Here is a 20,841-nt window from a genome sequence, read left to right as displayed (position 1 = left end):
AACTATTAATAATCCATAAACAAAATGAAGTAAAATGTATAGAAATATATTAAAGAACTATATCTGAGAACTTTTCTAGTATTAAATTCAATATTAATGATTTTCTTTCAGAAAAATAATATTATACATTACACAAATAAGTTTAATTTTCATGTTACTGGTTTTATATTTGTTGGGATTTCTGTTTGTGTTTTTATACAAAAGCTATAAGCTTAGGAAATGTACAGGCAGCTTCAAGTTTATAAATATTTATCATTAATAATAATAATAATGTAACCACAGGGGTCTGTGATACTTTATATTTCAAGGAGTCCTCGAAACTAAATACAATGAATACTCAACTAGACAATCCTTAATATTTCCAGCAGTTCTGGGATTACACAATTTCCTTTCTGCATCAATCATATAATCTGTCACTATTTTGTCAACTTCAACTTATTCTTGAATATTGCTGTCATTAATCTGTTTAGTGGGTGTGAAAAAAGAAGCATGCTTTAACCTTGCAAAAATTAGAGTTAACGGGACTTTTTGCAAGCCTTCAAATTCATTTTCATTAGCTCTTCTAATGGATCTTATACTTCTGTAAACAATTCACTTTTTAACAGATTTCCAGGCACAAAAAATTTATAAGTGATTGTACCTTTTGTTGTACTTATGGTTGAATCTCTATATAAGTGCTTGCTTGTTTAATTATCTTCCTAAGAAAATGTATTCTGACTTTTTTCTATGTTCCTTTGGCTTCCTGCAAGATGTAATGATTGCTCTGTAAGGATGAATTTTCAAGTATATAGTAAAACAATGGCTTTGCTAGCATCTAAAAACTTTATATTTTGGCATGTACACTTTTACTGCAAAGTCAAAATCATGGAAAATATTTTAGAATTTGGTTCAATTATACATTTGGAGACAGCTGATAAATGATCAACGCTTCTACATTTTGAAATATTTTATACTTTTTCATTTTCTGAGAGTCTACTTGATTAGAAGACTTGTCTTATTCTTTTTCTGCTTAAAACAAACTGCTTCAAATCTGTTGCACCTACTAAAGGAAAATTCAGTAAGATTTTCTAAGAAAGGCCATTTTTTATTACCCTAAAAATCAGGGAATTATTTTTCATCATGTATGTTTATATTTCAAATGTAATCAATTATAAAAAAACAATCATTTTTCAAAAAAATGGGGGAAATCCCATACAGTATAGTTTGAAAGCCCTATATTAGTAATGGAAAAGTTGTTTTGTACTTCAAGCCTGCATTTAAATAATTAGGTAATTTTTCAGGTAATGACACCTGCCTGAACCCTAATTTTTTCAATGATAAAACAAAGGGATGAGAGATAGGACAAAGAAAGATAATGTGTTAACTAAGAGGTAGTTGTATCTGTCAAGAGAGTTTTGAACTGTAGGTATCAAAAAAATCTAACTGATAATAGCTTATACAACCCAGGGGATTATTTTTTCCCCACATAACAAGAAGTTTAGCAGATTTCCAGCACTCATAGCAGTAAAGTTAGCGTGCTGATCAACGAGCAAAAGGGTGCTACCATGTCTACTCTTCCAAATTTGGCCAACGGATTTTGGTCTTTCTTCTTGCAAGATAGCTGCTATACATTTTAAGTGTTCCATATGTTTAGGTAAATAGCAAGTCTGATTTCTCTATTTTACACCAGAAAGAAATGTTTTGTCTTGTTTTCTTGAAGTCTCCCATCACACTCACCCTCTAAGATACTCCTCCTTGCATCTAACTGTCCAGAAGTGGGTCACACATCTTTACTAAGTAAAAAGTAAGTTGGATAAAAAGGACAAGATAATTAGCAGGATTTCATTACCCATTGTTTTTTACTGTGAACCCTAAGGGTATTTTAAGCTGGAAAATTCTTTGTTATACAGGACAAATCTGATACTTAAGGGCTCCGAACAATATTATAATCTCTTAGAACTTTTGACACTCTAAAACATGTTCAAACATTTCTAAGTGCCCTTAGAAAGAGGATACTTCCCCTGGCTAAGATCCTTTAGCCAAAGTTGGACACATTCCGCCCTGAACAAAACTGGAATTGTTTTGCAAATCAAGAAGTGATGAAAGTAAACTTGGTAGGCGATCAAAATGCCTACAGTGAAAAGTTCCCCTTCGATTCTAATGTTCACAGTTCTATGAAGATACATTAAGCTTAGACAAACCATTTACTTATTCAAGTATTTTGTTATTCTAACATTGTATTCTTACAACCAAACACTCCTATAATACTTTTTCTTGTCAGAAGCATTTATTTCTTTTCATTTCAGCACAACACTGTTAACATTAACTTAGTCATATAAACTATAAAATTTTCAGATATCTTGCCATTTTTGTTGGGAAATCAATGTTTCAAGTCATAGTGAGGAATGGGAAATAAATCCAAAGCACCACAGAAACCAGATAAGGAACCAGGGATTATACCAACAATGGTATTTTGTCCATGGTTCAGGGCAGAGATGAGTGGAAGAATCTGAACTCCTCAACTTATTCAGTGTACTGAGATATTAGCCAGGTCCTTTCCATTGTTGGCCCTAAGTATGCCATATATTCTGCATTAATTGTAACGAAATAAAACATGTTCTCATTGTATACAATTCTAATGTAGACTCTGGACACATAATAGAGGTTCTATCTTACTCATATTTTTATACCAAGCACAGAATGTAGCAAATAATGCCTAGTAAAGGTTTGTTGAATAAATGAATTTCTGCCTTTGAATTTTGTACCTACCAAATCTGCAGCAATGGGAAGATATAGACAATACAGCCCTATGTCTTCACAAAATCTTTTTCGCTATTTTATGTATAAACAAATATAAAAATTCATTCAAACATTGAGCAAGTTAGACTAAAAGTTCCTTGCTTCTAATCTAAAGCAACGGTTTAAAAATCACAGTGTCTGGCACACTTGAGGTTCTGCAGAGGTGCCTTTAAAGTTAGGTGAGGGCTTATTATAGGATGAATGCAGTAAACAAGGTTAATGGGCAAAGAAGCTTGATATTTTACAACCTTCTTTAACCATGCATTCCATTTTTTATTCCAAATGTTTCTTATTTGTGTTCCACACAAAATTTAACACCAATACACTACTAAAAACAGAGTGGGCATTATTAGTCTATGACAACGGATAGGTGGTACTGTCATTGTTTCTCCATTAACAGGTATGGAAAAAGTCTTCAAAGTTTGCTCAAAATCCACGTTCTAAAAAAGGTTAACTATTACTCTGAGGCAGAAGTTACTTTAATGAGATCCATCAAAAAAGAAAGGACTGAAATCTTTTCTTCATTTATGTCAATATCAATGCCTCCTAGAGGCAGAAATGCAAATCCAATCATAAAACAGAGATTGTCAGATAGGATATTTCAAGATCCAACTATATGCTGTCTACAAAAGCTGCAGATTATATATATATAAAGATACAAACTGTTTGGGAGTAAAAGGATATAGAATATACATGCATACAGGAACCTGGAGTGACTGTAACTAATATCAGATAGGAAAGCTATTAAACTAAAAAAATAATACTAGAGACAAAGCAGAATTTTATATTGATAAAAGGGACAAAATATTAAGAAGATACAACAATACAAGGATATATATATTTCTTAAAGTCCCCCAAAATATGAATTAAAAACTGACAGGATGAAAGAAGAAATAGAAAACAACAATAATAATAAAGACTTTGATACTCCCCATTCTATAATGCACAGAGTAACTAGGCAGAAGTTCAACAAGGAAAAGAGTTGAATGACAAATTAGACCCAATACACCTACAGAACACTCCATCAAAAATTGAAGAATTTATGTTCTTCTAAAGTACATATGGAACTTTCTGTAGGATTGACTATATGCCTGAGCATAAAACAAGCCTCAATATATTCAAATGATTAAAACCATACTAAGTATGTTGTCCAGCCACAATGGAATGAAATCAGACATCAGTAACAGAAAAGAACTTAGAAAATTCCAAATGTGTGGAAATTAAACAACACCCTCCTAAATAAACTATAATTTAAAGAAGAAATCACAAGGAAATTAGAAAATAGTTTGAGATAAATGAAAATGAAGGCATAAATCAAAACTCATGGGATGCATCAGAGCAGTGCTTAGGTGGAAACTTACGATCAAAAACACCTATACTAAAAAAGAAGAATGATCACAAATAAATAACCTAAGCTTCCACTTCTAGACCTTGGAAAAATGAAAGCAAACTAAATAACCTGATGACCACCTGTGTCTTCTTTGGAAGAACGTCTATTCAAGTCCTCTGTTTATTTTTTAGTCAAGTTATTTGGGCTTTTTGCTATTAAGTTGAAAGTGTTCCTTATGTATTTTAGATATTAAACCCTTAACAGCTACATGGTTTGCAAATATTTTATCCCACTTTATAGGTTGTCTTTTCACTGTTCATTGTTTTCTTTGCTGTAAAGAAGATTTTTAATTTGATGCAGTCCCACTTCTTTAATTTTTCTTTTGTTGCCTGTGCTTTGGGTGTCATATCCAAGAAATCATTGCCACTATCAATGTCTTGAAGCTTATTTCCCATGTTTTCTTGAGAGTTTTATAGTTTTAAGTCTTATGTTTAAGTCTCTAATCTACTTTGAATTGATTTTTGTGTATGGTGTAAGGTATACAGTACTTTTTTTTCTTTTGCATGTGGCAATTCAGTTTCCCAACACTATTTATTGAACAGACTATCCTTTCCCCATTGGGTCTGCTGGGCACCATTGTTACAGAGCAGTTGGCCATATATTCAAGGGTTTATTTAGTGGTTCTCTATTCTGCTCCACTGGTTTATATATCTAAAATCAACTGTCTTAGTTACTGTAGCTTTGTACTATATTTTGAAATCAGGACATGTGATGCCTCTAGCTTTATTTCTCAAGATTTTTATGGCTGTTTGTGTTTCCATAAGAACTTTAGGAGTTATTTTTCTATTTCTAGAAAAAAAATATCATTGGGATTTTGACAGGGGATTGCATTTATTGCTCAATATCACTAATCATCAGAGAAATACAAATCAAAACCACACTGAGATATCACCACATACTTATTAGGATGGCTATCATTTTAAAAAAAGATAGGACATGTTAATGAACATGGGGAGAATATGGACACCTTGTTTACTGTTGACAGGAATGTAAAATGGTACAATAACTATGGAAAACAGTATTGAGGCCTCTCAAAAAATTGAAAACATAGCTATCAGATGATCCAACAATCCCACTTTAGGATATTCATCCAAAAGAATTGAAATTAGGATCTCAAAGAAATATTTGTGTTATCATATTCAATGCAGCATTACTCAAAATAGCCGAGATATGGAAATAATTTAAATGTCCATCAACCAAGGATGGATAAAGAGAGAGAGAGAGTATACAAAATTCAGCCTTAAAAAAAGCTGGAAATCCTGCCATATGTAACAATATAAACAAACCTTAAGGATATTATCTTAAGTGAAATAAGCCATTCACTGAAGAAAGCATATTGCATGATTCCACTTACATGAAGTATCTGAAATAGTCAAACACATAGAAGCAGAGAATAGAATGGTGGTTTCCAGGAGCTGGGAGGTGAGGAGGAAATGAACTGTATTCAATATATGTATATTCAATATGTATAATTCAATATATATCATTTGAATTATGCAAGATTATTAAATTCTAGAAATCTACTATACAACATTGTGCCTGTAATCAATAATAGTGTATTGTTAACTTAAAAATTTGTTGAAATAGTAGATCTCACATTAAGTGTTCCTACCACAATTAGAAAATATATAAATATAAGAAATAATACATGAGCTCAGCAAAGATATAGCATATATAAGGTCTATATAAGAAAATCAATAACATTTCTATAAATGATCAATGAACAATCTAAAAACAGAATTAAGAAAACTATTACAGTTAAACAGTATCAAATCTAATAAAATACTTAGGAACAAATTTAACAAAACTAGTAAAAACTGTTTCTGTGGAAAGTACAGAAGTTTATTGGAAGAAATTAAAGATCTAAATAAATGGAAAGACATGTCACATTCATGAATTAAAACTTAATATTGTTAAGATGTCATTATTCCTCAAACTGATTTACAGATTCAGTGTAATCTCTATCATAATCCAGCTGACTTCTTTACTCAAATTGACAAAATGATCCTAAATTCATATGAAACTTCAAGGGATCCAGAATAGACAAAATATTCTTGAAAAAGAACAAAGGTGGAGGATTCATACTTTCTGATTTCAAAACTTTAATACTAAGCTACAGACTTTGTCTATAAAACAAGACTGCATGACTTTGGCATGAGGATGAACACATATATTAATGGAATAGAAATGGAATACAGAAATAAACTTCCACTGTTTTAGTCAACTGAATTTTGACAAGGGAGCCAAGACAATTCACTAGGGAAAAAATTCATTTCAACAAATGGTGTTGGCAAAAATGGATTTTCATATGCAAAAGAATAAAGTTGAACCCTTTCCTCACAGCAATACCAAAGTCAACTCAAAATCACAGACTTAAATGTAAGAGCTTAAACAATGAAACTCTTAGAAAATAAAGGAAAAAATTTCCATGACCTTAGATTAGGCAAAGCATCCTTAAATATGATACCAAAATGAAAACTAGATAAATTAGACTTAATTAAAATTTTTAAATTTTGTGCTTCAATGGGTACTGTCAAGACAATGAGAAGACATGCCACAGAATAGGAGAAAATATTTACAAATCATATGCCTAATAAAGGACTTGTATTCAGATTACATGTCAGTATCCAAAACTCTCACAATTCAATAATAAAAGAATAACTCAATTAACAAAAGGACAAATAATCTGAATAGCTACATCTCTAAATAATACAAGTTACCAAAAGCACACTGAAAGATCATTAACCATTAGAGAATGTAAATTAAACCACAATGAGATACCACTTCACCAGGAGGATGGTTATAACCAAAGAAATACATAATAACAAGTGTTTTCCAGGATGTGGAGAAACTGGAATCCTTATACATTTCTGGTGAGATACAAAATGATGCAATATTTTGGGAAACAGTCTGGCAGTTCCTAAAATGATTAAAACACGGAGTTATGACTCAGTAATTCTATTCCTAGCTATACTTTCCAGAGAAATAAAAACATATGTTCATACAAAACCTGGTACCCAAATGTTCATAACAGCTTTATTCATAATAGCCAGAAAGTGGAAATGACCCAAATGCCCATCAAATGATGAATGGATAAATTACCTAAAAACAACAGAATATTATTCAACAAAAAAAAGAGTGAAATAGTTATCTATTCTACAACATGGATGAACATGGAAAACATTATACTAAGTGAAAGAAGCTAGTCACAAAGGCCACATATTATATGATTCCATTTACATAGAATGTCCAGAATAGGCAAAACTATAGAAACATGAAGTGGATTAGTAATTGCCTAGCCCTAGAAGCTGGGGAAAACTGAAGGATGACTACCAGTGGCTGTGGCATTTCTTTTGGAGAGGGGGTGATGAGAATGTTCTAAAATCAATTTTGATGATAGTCACACAAATCTATGAATACAGTAAAACTCTGACTTGTATACTCTAACTGAGGAAATCATATGGCATGTGAATTACATTTCATTATAGTTTATTTTTTAAATACATATTTTTATACATATATACTAATTTATATGCTAATAATCTTAGTAACTGAAAAAATGTATATAAAATTTACAGAGGAAAGTAAAAAAAAAAACACATAATATTAAAAAAGAAAATAACATTTTGTATTTCATTCTTAATAACCACAACTGCTTACTAAGGCAATCTGTGCTCCTACTGGGCACCACACATCTCAAACCCTGAAATCATGGTGGACACATTACCCGCATTTCCTGTTCCACATTGCTATTTGCGGTGCTTGCTTTTATCAAGCTAACATTAAAATCCAGGTTTGTAAATACATATCATCAAAAGGAATGCAGCATAATCTAATGTTTAAATGATGAACTTCTTTATGATAGTAGTTTACACAGTGTCCAACATTGTTTAACAGATGTTAAGTATATTTGTGTATTATTTAAAAAATTAAAATATCCTGTAATGCTCACCCATGACCCTCCTGTAAGTTTCACTGCGGCACTCTACTGTTTGGAAACAGTTACCCTCCTATACGTACTTGATAAGAGGCAAAACATGTATTCACATGCCTAATTTTGCAAATAGTAATTCTCTACTTAGCTCATGAAACCAAAGTGCTGAGTGCCTTAATTAAAATGACTGAATCTTTGAAATAAGTTGCAATATCATCAAAATTCAGAATATTATAACTTTATCACATTCAAATTAAAGTCAAAATATAAAATCAGCCTGTGTTGGCAAAATGAAGAAACATGCTTAAATTTAGAAAGGAGAATCATTGCAGAAAGAACTTGGGTTTTGGCAAAAAACTGGATAAATTATTAGTGTTGCCTTTTCAAGAACCATTTAGTTATACAATTACCTGGTCTCACCTAATCGCAAGTCTGTAGGTAAAAACACAGTTGTTTTTCATATACTTCACATGTTTTAAACTTATATGATTTTGGATTTCAAAGCAGGTTTCTGAAACATAAATCACATTGTAGTGACACCAAAATTAAAGCCCAAACTACATTTCAGACACAATTCAAAAGGAAAATGATGTAATGTGTAAATGTTAACTCTGTCATTGTGTTTTCTGGCATAGCATTAAGAAACCAGCATTTTTTTTGAGACACTAGAGCCTATTGGCTAAGAATACTAGAAAAGGCTTTAGGCTAATAGGGAATCAAATCCCAACTAGTTCATTTACTAGTTTTTTCTTAAGGTCCCTGAGCTTCACTCTCATAATCTATGAAATAGCATGACAATATCATTCTCAAACAGTTGTTACAGAATCAAATAAGCAAAACCTAAAACAGTATAGTTTCCAGCATAAAATAAGAACTCATAAATTGTGGTAGTAATTATAGTTGTTATTTTTAAGAATTCTTAATTCCTTTAAATTGCCCCTAACCCAAATTCTAAATCAAGAATATATATCCTTAAAAGAAAAAGAAAGTAAAGTCACACAAGCAAGGTCAGTTTCAATCATTCACATTAATAGAAAGAAGTTGTGATGAAAAACATGACAAAATTCCCCAAATTCTTCTACTTAACGGTACACACACACACACACACACACACACACACACACACACACACACACACACACACACACACTATCATTTAGAGGACCAATTAGGGCCTAGGTTGGTTATTTTAAAAAGTTATTTGAAGTAAAATTGAACATTTACATTAAGAATTCTACTTAAAAATCTATTCCATAACTGAAATGGTAAGAGTGGAATGCACTGCTTTCCCTTTATTAACCAATTAGGGAAGACACAAAATTAAATAAAAGGCTCACAAGCATCATTCAAGTCTTTGTCACTTGCATTTCATAAAAATGCCATTTCTGTTAAAATAACATTACATTAAAAAGGGATTTTTTTTTTTTTACTGGGGGTATTTTTCGGCAGATTAGCCATTCTAATTACATTTTGCTTGGGTTAATGTTAAAATTAGTTCCTGTTCTCTAAGCATAGCTCCCTGAGAGCAGGAAGAAGCTGACTTGCAACCTCTTAGGCAATGGAAAGAAACCCACCTGCAATTAGAGCTATGCTTAATTTAATTCACAGCAATTAGCACATAAATACAGGTAGATGTGACTTAATAGTACTCATAATCCTTTTATATTTTTGATGGAATTTTATGAATGAAGACAGAAAAATCTTGTAAATTAGGTATGTAAGGGGAATATATCACAATTGATTTAAAACCATACACTGGAAAAGTAAATATCTTACAGTTTAAAATAATTTTAACTACCAATGAAAAATTGTTGCCTTTGATTTTATTCACCATTTTATATAAAATCAAACCAAATGATGGACTGATCTATTTAAATAATTTAACAAAATCACAATTTTTATTTACCAATCATTTTTGGATGCCTTAAAGTTCTGTCATGACTTCTAATAGCATACTTTAAAATATTTACAAGGATGACAAAGCAACCACATTTTGATTCAGTTATCTAACTGAATTCTTTGAACGTGGAGGTTAGACTGAAGATCTTTTTTTGTAAGATCAAGGATCCATACTAATATTTTATGCATGAAAAAGTACAGTAGCACTTGATGACCAAGAAATACTGATTGATTGATGTGAGTAGCATCAATAATAACAGTGTTCTTCTTGCTCTGACTTCAGAACATATTTCTTAACATATGACTATTTCTGACTGTATTTCCAAAACCGGATTTTCCTGACATCAAAATATTAAAAATAAAATTCAATTCAACTCAACATCCATTTATTGAACACCTGTTATATGCAAATTATTCAATGATGCAGTCCATTCTGCAGGGGACTAAGGAAGGCAAAGAAACTCTCTCTCTACCCTGCCCCATTCCCAAGGAGTTTATCATTAAATAGGGTAGGGCTTCTCAAACTGCAATATGGATAGAACACCAACACATCTTGGTCTGGGGTATGGCTTTCAATTCTGCATTTCTAACGCGCTCCCTGGTAATGTTCACACTGCTGATGCACCAACTACTCTGGAGACACAAGGGATTCAGAGGCTAAGTAATGTAATTGATAAGAATGGGAGAAGTTCCATGATAGGCAGGAAAGGAAGAGATTGCTCCAAATAACTAAAGAAGGTGAAAGTGGGGAATTTATAAAGGCCAGTTCATGGAACATTTGGTTTTCTTGTGGATCTTGAAGGATGAGAGCTATTTGACTGAACAGTGATCACAGAAACAGAGTAATCCAGCTATAGGGAAAAGAGTAGCAAAAACATTGGAGAGGAGTGGGAGGAAAATGCAGTATGTTTGGAGACACTACTAAATAATATGGATGAGTGGAATATGTAGTTCATGTACGGGAAGTACATCAGGCTCATAATTAATAAAAATTAAACTGAATATTGTGCTTATTGTCCTCACTATTCATGTTAGTAATCATACCAAATTTATTATTGCTCTTCCACTTACACTGTGCTTTTATATCTGTTATCCTCACGGTGTTTTTGTAACAACTCTGTGACACAGGTTTTTGTTGCTGACATTGTAACCCATTACAGATTAAGATTCTAAAGACAGCATGTTAATTGTCTTAAACAAGGTTAAACAGCTAGTCAGTGCTAATCCGAACTTCAAAATTAATTTTTTGCCCCATAAAACACTGGCTCTAGTAACTTTTTATAGAGTAAGAAGAGAATACCATCTTAATTAAGAATAACAATCTGGAAGCAAAGTATTCTTTTTTTCTAAGATCTACTTTATCGTAAGGATCAGGTGTCCAGAAAACCTTTGTCTTTATTTATTTATTTATTTTTAATTTAATAGGGGTTCATTTATTTATTGTGAGTCCTATATAATGCGAGTTCACCATTCATTATGATATAGCTTGTTGATGTGAGTCAGGTTCCTTACAGGAATAGTGAAATAAACTGCCATTCATAGTTTTCTGAGAATTTTGATCAAGAATGTATTGAATTTTAAATGAACCATGGATTTAATCAATAAATAACTACTATGTATTATAGAACATAATCATGAAAGACAGCCTTTCTTTAGTAAGCTGCCATATTAGTATTAGAAAAGTATAGAAAACTGAAACACTGCTTAATTTGATTATAGCACTCAAAAAACACAGAGGAAAATCACTAATTTAAGTAAGGATGTTTGGAATAACTGCACAGGCTGAATAATTTAAGCAAATTAAATTGTACTCATTATTACTACATACACTTACTCAAAGTAGCTTACAAATCTTTCAATTTTAAAATAAGGTTTATAGACACCTGTGGGAACAACTTCAATTAATAGGTGAGCTTACTTAACAAATGACACTTGTATATTTGTGCACCGATATTTTGCAAGGGCTATGGCTACCTTTTCTTTTAAGAAACTGAATTACCATTCAGTTGTGTTTAAACAGTTTATCTGTAATTTCTGTTAATCAAGTAAAGGTAATATGTATTAGTTACTTCACACAAATCTCCACAAATTCTAAAAGCATGAAGTATACTGGCTCTATAAATATATAATACCATTTTTAATTTTAAGATTTTCTTATTAGAGAGAAAAATGTGAATCTAGAAGTTTGTATATAAGAAGAGTGTGAGACTTTAACATGTACTATTATTGGCTGTAATGGCAAACCTCTTCTAATAATTACCTGCAAATGAGAGAAAAAGAAAAAAGAAAAATGGAAACCTGTATATTCCTTAAATGTAATGCACTGAAACCTAAAAAAAACTAAACTAAATTGAAATGAATACAAAGTTTCTTTAAAAACTCTCTAATAAAATCTTAAAAATCTAAGCTATTTAAACAACTCAATCTTTGAACACTCAATTGCTCTGAAAAAAATGGATTCTCATTTTCACTCTCAATTGCACACAGTATGATGAATATTACTCTCCAGGGTTAAAGCAAGATTAAAATTGTCAGGTTGAACTAGCATTTTCTTCTGTAAAAGTTACTTATATCCTTCTCATTCTTCTCTTTTATATTACCAGGGCAAAGATCAAGAATTACCAAATGGTTGGAAAATGTTAAAAAAGGAATACACTTAATTACACACATGCAAACATACACATCTATATTTATCTATCTGTATTAGGAGCTCTATCCATCTATCTATCTATCTATCTATCTATCGATCTCCATCTATCTATCTATTTATAAATCATAACTGTATTAGGGAACTAAAGTTTATATAGGATTTGGTATTTTTGCTTTTTTTAATTAGCTTTCATTACCTTCTTAACTTATCCAGACATTTTTATTATATGCAATTTTGAAGTAAAGCGTACTTAAACTAGAGAAAATATGGTAGCTATAATAGGTTCAATTCTGGCACTCTTACCTCTGGTTAAATTTCCACTTATTTTGAATTCTTAGTGGACAGTTGGGGTTCCTTCTGCGCATAATACTAAGTAGACATGCCAAGTAAATATATAAAATAACCAAAATGTATTATTTTTGTTCACAATGATAAAATACAGAATTTAAAAAAGAAAATGATTTTCCATGCCTAAACATTATAAAGGAGACAAATAATATGATTAAGAGATGTAAACATCATGTGTAATTATTAAATCTGCTTAAATATCATGACAGGTAATTATCCCATTAACAATGCTTTCCCCTTGACATTGTAAGAGTCAACATGGTGAAAAAATATTTAAGCATTGTACCATGCACAGCTTTATCTTGTAGAGATTATTGATGGTTCTTCTGATTTTGACCCTGAACAAAATCAATAAACCGATGCCTAGAAATTTAAGTGGTAAACACTCTCACACAGGAGTATACTTAATTATGAAGATAATAATTGTTTGAATGTTAGAAGTAAAACATCCTCCACACAGGCTATATGCAACAATAATGAGAACAATAGGGAGGAGGAGCTATTTTTAGAAGTAACTGAGGAACTCTTGTGTGACAGATGGAAAGCATTCTGAAGCCCTGTTCTTACTATGTATAGAATACCTGTTTTCAGTTAACAGGAGAGCTTATTCAAATGCAAGTTGGTTAGTTGTCCCATATTTCTTTATGAGCTATGAAAATTAATTATAGACAATACTTAAAATTTAAATTTCTCATTAATTTAAAAATGAGGGAAATTAATATTTTACTATGATATTAAAAGTATAATCATATTGTTGATACAATGGAGGGTTAAATTTTAATATTAAAAAGTAAGGTTTGGGTCCATCTTGAACTAGGTAGCTAAAATTCTTGTTATGTTTCTAAGAGGAAAAAAGCATTAAAGTGTATCTACACCAATTACTTACTAAGCAAGTATGAAGTTAAAAAAATAGTAAGTTCAACTATACACAAAATCAGCCAAGGGACAAACAGAAAATGCAGATTATGACATCTAATACATAAAATGTGGAGGAGGAGAAAGAAGAAAAAAGAAGTACTTTTATACTGTGCTTGAAATAGAGTAACCAAATATAGACTGTTTTATATTTTGGAAACTACCTATGAGCCTAATGGTAACTACAAACTTAAAGTCTATAATAAATACACAAAAAATTTAAGAAAAAAATCAAATCATAATACTAAATAAAACTATTAAATAGCAAAGAGTATAAGAGAGGAATAACAGAGCAAGACAAGGATGTCTACTCTAACTGCTTTTATTAAACATATTACTGGAGGGCCTAGCCACAGCAATTAGATGAGATAAAGAAATAAAAGACATCCAAATTGGTAAGGCAGATGTAAAACTGTCACTATATGCAGATGACATGATACCGTATATACAAAACCCTAAAGACTCAATAAAAAACTATTAGAACTCATAACTGGATTCAGCAAAATTCCAGGATACAAATCTAATGCACAGAAATCCATTGGATATCTATATACCAACAATGAACTATCAAAAAGAAAAATCAGGAAAACAATTCAATTTACAATTGCATCAAAAAGAATAAAATACTTAGTAAAAACTAACCAAGGAGGTAAAACCTGCACTCTGAAAACTATAAGCCACTCATGAGAGAAATTAAAGAGGACACAAATAAATGGAAATCTATCCCATACTAATGGATCGGAAAAATTAATATTGTCAAAATGAGCATCCTGACCAAAACAATTTACAGACTCAATGCAATCCCTTTCAAAATACCAATGGCATTTTTCAATGAACTAGAGAAAATAATTCTAAAATTCATAAGGAACCATAAAACACCTCAAACAACCAAATCAATCCTGAGAAAGAACAAACCTGTGGGTATCACACTCCCTGACTTCAAGCTATACTACAAAGCTGCATAATCAAAACAGTATGATAGTGGCACAAGAACAAATACATTATATGAATGGAACAGAATAGACTGCACAGATGTAAACCCACACATACATGGTCAATTAATATATGATAAAGGAGCCATGAATATACAATGGAGAAAATAGTCTCTTCAGTAACTGGTACTGGGAAAACTGGACAGCTATCTGCAAGAGAATGAAACTGGATTACAGTTTAACTCTATACACAAAAGGTGAAATTGAAATGGATTAAAGACCTAAATGTAAGACATAAAACCATAAAACTCTTAGAAGAAAATACAGGCAAAAATCTCTTGAACATGGCATGAGCAGTTTTTTCTTTTGGACACATTTCTCAGGGCAAAGAAAACAAAATAAAATATGAACAAGTGCAACTACATCAAACTAAAAAGCTTCTGTACAGCAAAGGACAACATCAACCAAACAAAAAGACATCCTACAGTATGGGAGAATATATTCATAAATGATTTATCTGATAAGAGGTTAACATCCAAAATACATAAAGAACTCATACACCTCAATACCAAAAATAAAAACAAATAATTCAATTAAAAAATCGGTAGAGAACCCAAATAGTCATTTTTCCAAAGAAGAAATATAAATGGCCAACAGGCACATGAAAAGACGCCCACATCGCTAATCATCAGGGAAATACGAATCAAAACCACAGTAAGATACCATCTCACACCAGTTAGAATGGCCACTATGCAAAAAGACAAAAAATAACAAGTGTTAGCAAAGACGTGGAGAAAAGGGAACCATCCAAATTGTTGGTGGGAATATAAATTGGTGCAGCCAGTATGAAAAACAGTACGGAAGTTCCTCTAAAAACTAAAAATAGAAATACCATACAATCTAGTAATTCCACTTCTAGGAATTCCCATCCAATGAAAACTATAACCCTGATTCAAAAACATATATGTAACCCTATATTTACTGCCACATTACTTACAATAGCCAAGATATGGAAGCAACCAAAATGTCCATCAATGGATGAATGGATAAAGAAGATGTAGTAATATGCATGATGGAATATTATTCATCCATAAAAATGAAAAAAATCCTGCCATTTGTGGCAACATGGATGGATCTAGAGAGTATTATGCTAAGTGAAATAAGACAGATGGATAAAGACAAGTACCATGTGATTTCTCTTATTTGTGGAATATAAAAGCAAAACAAAACAAAATGAAAAAAATAGCAGTAGACTCATAGACACTGAGAAGGGACTGGTGGTTACAATGAGGGAGGAGTTGAGGTGGGTGGGTAGAGAGGGTAAGGGGGATAAAGCGGCACAAAAATTCTCAGTCATAATACAAGTTGGTCACAGGGATGGTAGTAAAACATGAAGAATATAGCCAGTGATTATAGAAGAATCCACCTATGTTGAGAGTAACTGACTAGTCAGGATGAGGATTTAAGAATATGGATAATGGCTGAAACACTGTGTTGTATACTTGAAACCAATATAAGATTGTGTACCAACTATACTTAAAAAAATTAGACATTTTGGAAATGAAAAAAATCACATTATTAATATTATTAAGTCAAATAATATGCCAAAATCCATGCATTTCAAAGAAGAGAATCGTGATATCAAGTATATATTTCATCAAAACATTTGGACAACCAGGATGTACTAAGAAAATGCATCTTTTCCTTAAATAAATTCCAGTCATATGCCAGGAATATAACACCTTTTAGTTAAATTTAAAAAACACAGGTACCCATGTAAGTCAAGAAATAGCAACATTTCAACTCTAACACTTTGGCTGGTTCAAAAAATATAAGTGGTCACAGACATAAATTTGTCATATTTCCTATAATAAAAATTTATGAGAATCAGCTAAATAACAGCTTGGTCATCAACTATTTTTAAAAAGATTATTATTTATACAGTATTGTTCCAATTCTATATTCAAACTTACCAAATTCAATGCTCCAAGCATTAAGACCTTTCCCCTACAACATACCCACCTGGGGAAAATTGTTAGACAAACATAAACAGATTGGAAGCACTATCAGAATAAGGCCTGTTTTATTCAAGACAGAATGACTTCCACTCACTATGAATGTACACTCTGCTAAATTATTTAAGCTCTTAGATTTTCTTACAGCTTATTTAATCTTCAGGTAAACCATATGGAGGTAATGATCGTTAATATTCCCACCTTAAAGATGCAAAAATTGAGGCTTAGATAGGTTGTGATTTACCCAAGGAAATGTAACTAGTAAATAAAGAGCATGGACAAGTATAGAATCTGTCTTCAACCAAAGCCCACACATAACAGGACAAAGAAGCCAAATGCCACTGACAGGAGAAAGAGTCATTCACATGACCAAATATATATTCCCCAGGTATATTTGGTCTTCATCCACAGTTCCTGAAAACACTGCAGAGTTTTAAAGGTGAAATGGGTGTTTTGTCATGTTAATGAGATACTTTTGGACCCCCGCCCAAGGGCAGGGTCTGGGTGTGAATCAGCAAATGGCCAATAATTTGCTCAGTCATGGCTATGCAATGAAGCCCCCACAAAACCCCCTGAGAAGAGCTTATCACTCACTGCCCTGCTCTGCTCAGTTGGATCCTGCTTCCTCAGTGGCAGAGAGCTTCTATGCTTGGGAACCAGAATGCTTCCATGTGCCACCGAGCCAGGCCCCAAGCTCCTCAAGGATAGAAGCTCCTTTATTTGGAGGCTTGCCATATGTATCTATTCATCTCACTGCTAACTTGTATCCTTTATGGAATCATTTATTAAACCGGTAAACATAAGTGTTTTCCTGAGTTGGATGAGACAACTTTAGCAAATAAATCGAACCTAAGAGGGAGGTTGTGGGAACCTCCAATCTGCAGTTGGTAGGTCAAATGCCCAGATAACAGCCTGCATGGGGCTTGCAACTGGCCTCTGGAGTTGGAGGTGGAGGGCAGTCTTATAGGATAGAGCCCTTAACCTGGGGTATCTGGTGCTGTTTCCAGCAGAGAGCATCAGAAATGAGTTGAGTTCTCAGACATCTTGCTGGTGTTCAAGAATTGCTTGGCTTTATATGTGGGAAGACCCCCTCCCACATACTTATACACATTGAAGTCAGTCCAAGAACCCAAACAGAGTTATACTACTATTACTGCTATGTATAACATTGTTTTATATATATATATATATATATATATATATATATATATACACACACACATATACATACATATATATATATGAGGAAAAAAAGGACACACCTTTTCAGGTATATTCATATGATTAAATATAATCCAGTTGTGAAATAAATCACATTATTTAATTTGTATGACATCATATACACATGTAATGGATAATTATTATTCATAAAATTTTGTACATAAAATATTAATATAATGATATTAATGATGTGATAAAATTTTAAATACAAAAAAAAATCCCAAGAGGAAATTCAATGTGATCATGAAGTCCAAAAACACATTAAACAATGTATTATTTAAGTACATAAACATAAATGTTAAACCATGAAGGTTAAAAGCAAGTGACAAATGACAAATTAAGGATATAGTCCCTGGAGACAAGGGAAACATAAATAGATATGATACAGGATAAGTATTTGCATAGGTAAAAATTGAATAGTGTGTACATAGGATTCAGGATATTATAAAAAATGTAGGAAGAAAAGAATGTATGGATGGATAGCTACCATAAAGGGTATGTACAACAAATGATGACTATCAAAAATCAAGGATTTTCAGAAATGAGAATGGAAAAATCAAGACAGACTCCACAGAAATACAAAGAATTATTAAAGACTACTATGAAAACCTATTTGCTAACAAGCTGGAAACCTAGAAGAAATGGACAACTTCCTCGAAAAATACAACTTTCCAAGACTGAACAAGGAAGAAACATAAAAGTTAAACAAACCAATTACGAGCAAAGAAATTGAAGTGGTAATCAAAAAACTACTCAAGAACAAAACCCCCGGACAAGATGGATTTACCTTGGCATTTTATCAGAAACACAGAGAAGACAAAATACCCATTCTCCTTAAAGTTTTCCAAAAAATAGAAGAGGAGGGAATATTCCCAAACTCTCTATGAAGCCAACATCACCCTAATACCAAAACCAGGCAAAGACCCCACCAAAAAAGAAAATTACAGACCAATATCCCCGATGACCATAGATGCAAAAATACTCAATAAAATATTAGCAAACCGAATTCAAAAATATATCAAAAGGATCATACACCAGGACCAGTGGGATTCATCCCAGGGATGCAAGAATGGTACAACATTCGAAAATCCATCAACATCATCCACCACATAAACAAAAAGAAAGACAAAAACCACATGATCATCTCCATAGATGTTGAAAAAGCATTCGACAAAATTCAACATCCATTCACGATAAAAACTCTTGGCAAAATGGGCATAGAGGGCAAGTACCTCAACATAATAAAGGCCATATATGAAAAACCCACAGCCAACATCATACTGAACAGAGAGAAGCTGAAAGCTTTTCCTCTGAGATCGGGAACAAGACAGGGATGCCCACTCTCCCCACTGTTATTCAACATAGTATGGGAGGTCTTAGCCATGGCAATTAGACAAAACAAAGAAATACAAGGAATCCAGATTGGTAAAGAAGTTAAACTGTCACTATTTGCAGATGACATAATATTGTACATAAAAATCCCTAAAGACTCCACTCTGAAACTACTACAGCTAATATCGGAATTCAGCAAAGTTGCAGGATACAAAATTAACACACAGAAATTTGTGGCTTTCCTACACACTAACAATAAACTAATAGAAAGAGAAATCAAGAAAACAATTCCATTCACAATAGCATCAAAAAGAATAAAATACCTAGGAATAAACCTAACCAAGGAAGTGAAAGACCTATACCCTGAAAAACTACAAGACACTCTTAAGAGAAATTAAAGAGGACACTAACAAATGGAAACTCATCTCATGCTCCTGGCTAGGAAGAACTAATATCGTCAAAATGGCCATCCTGCCCAAAGCAATATGCAGATTTGATGCAATCTCTATCAAATTACCAACAACATTCTTCAATGAACTGGAACAAATAGTTCAAAAATTCATATGGAACCACCAAAGACCGCGAATAGCTAAAGCAATCCTGAGAAAGAAGAATAAAGTGGGAGGGATCTCACTCCCCAACTTCAAGCTCTACTACAAAGCCATAGTAATCAAGACAATTTGGTACTGGCACAAGAACAGAGCCACAGACCAGTGGAACAGAATAGAGACTCCAGACATTTACTCAAACATATATGGTCAATTAATATTCGATAAAGGAGCCATGGACATAGAATGGGGAAATGACAGTCTCTTCAACAGATGGTGCTGGCAAAACTGGACAGCTACATGTAAGAGAATTAAACTGGATCACTGTCTAACCCCATATACAAAAGTAAATTCGAAGTGGATCAAAGACCTGAATGTAAGTCATGAAACCATAAAACTCTTAGAAAAAAACATAGGCAAAAATCTCTTGGACATAAACATGAGCAACTTCTTCATGAACTTATTTCCCCAGGCAAGGAAAACAAATGCAAAAATGAACAAGTGGGACTACATAAAGCTGAAAAGCTTCTGTACAGCAAAGGACACCATCAATAGAACAAAAAGGTACTCTACAGTATGGGAGAATATATTTGTAAATGACAGATCTGATAAAGGCTTGACATCCAAAATATACAAAGAGCTCATACACCTCAACAAACAAAAAGCAAATAATCCAATTAAAAAATGGTCAGAGGAGCTGAACAGACAGTTCTCCAAAGAAGAAATTCAGATGGCCAACAGACAAATGAAAAGATGCTCCACATCACTAGTCATCAGAGAAATGCAAATTAAAACCACAATGAGATATCACCTCACACCAGTAAGGATCGCCACCATCCAAAAGACAAACAACAACAAATGTTGGCGAGGTTGTGGAGA

General features: G+C 32.5%; 1 protein-coding gene across 2 annotated transcripts in view; it reads right to left on the bottom strand.

Moving 5' to 3' along the window:
- Positions 1-20,841, bottom strand: part of NAALADL2 (N-acetylated alpha-linked acidic dipeptidase like 2) — a 1,368,824-nt gene that overhangs the window by 1,087,929 nt on the left and 260,054 nt on the right. The window lies entirely within an intron of this gene.

Source organism: Manis pentadactyla, chromosome 1 (assembly GCF_030020395.1).
Source record: "Manis pentadactyla isolate mManPen7 chromosome 1, mManPen7.hap1, whole genome shotgun sequence".
Lineage (NCBI taxonomy): Eukaryota > Metazoa > Chordata > Mammalia > Pholidota > Manidae > Manis > Manis pentadactyla.
Note: the sequence above shows the minus strand (reverse complement) of the source record. Positions and strands in the feature narration are given on the sequence as shown.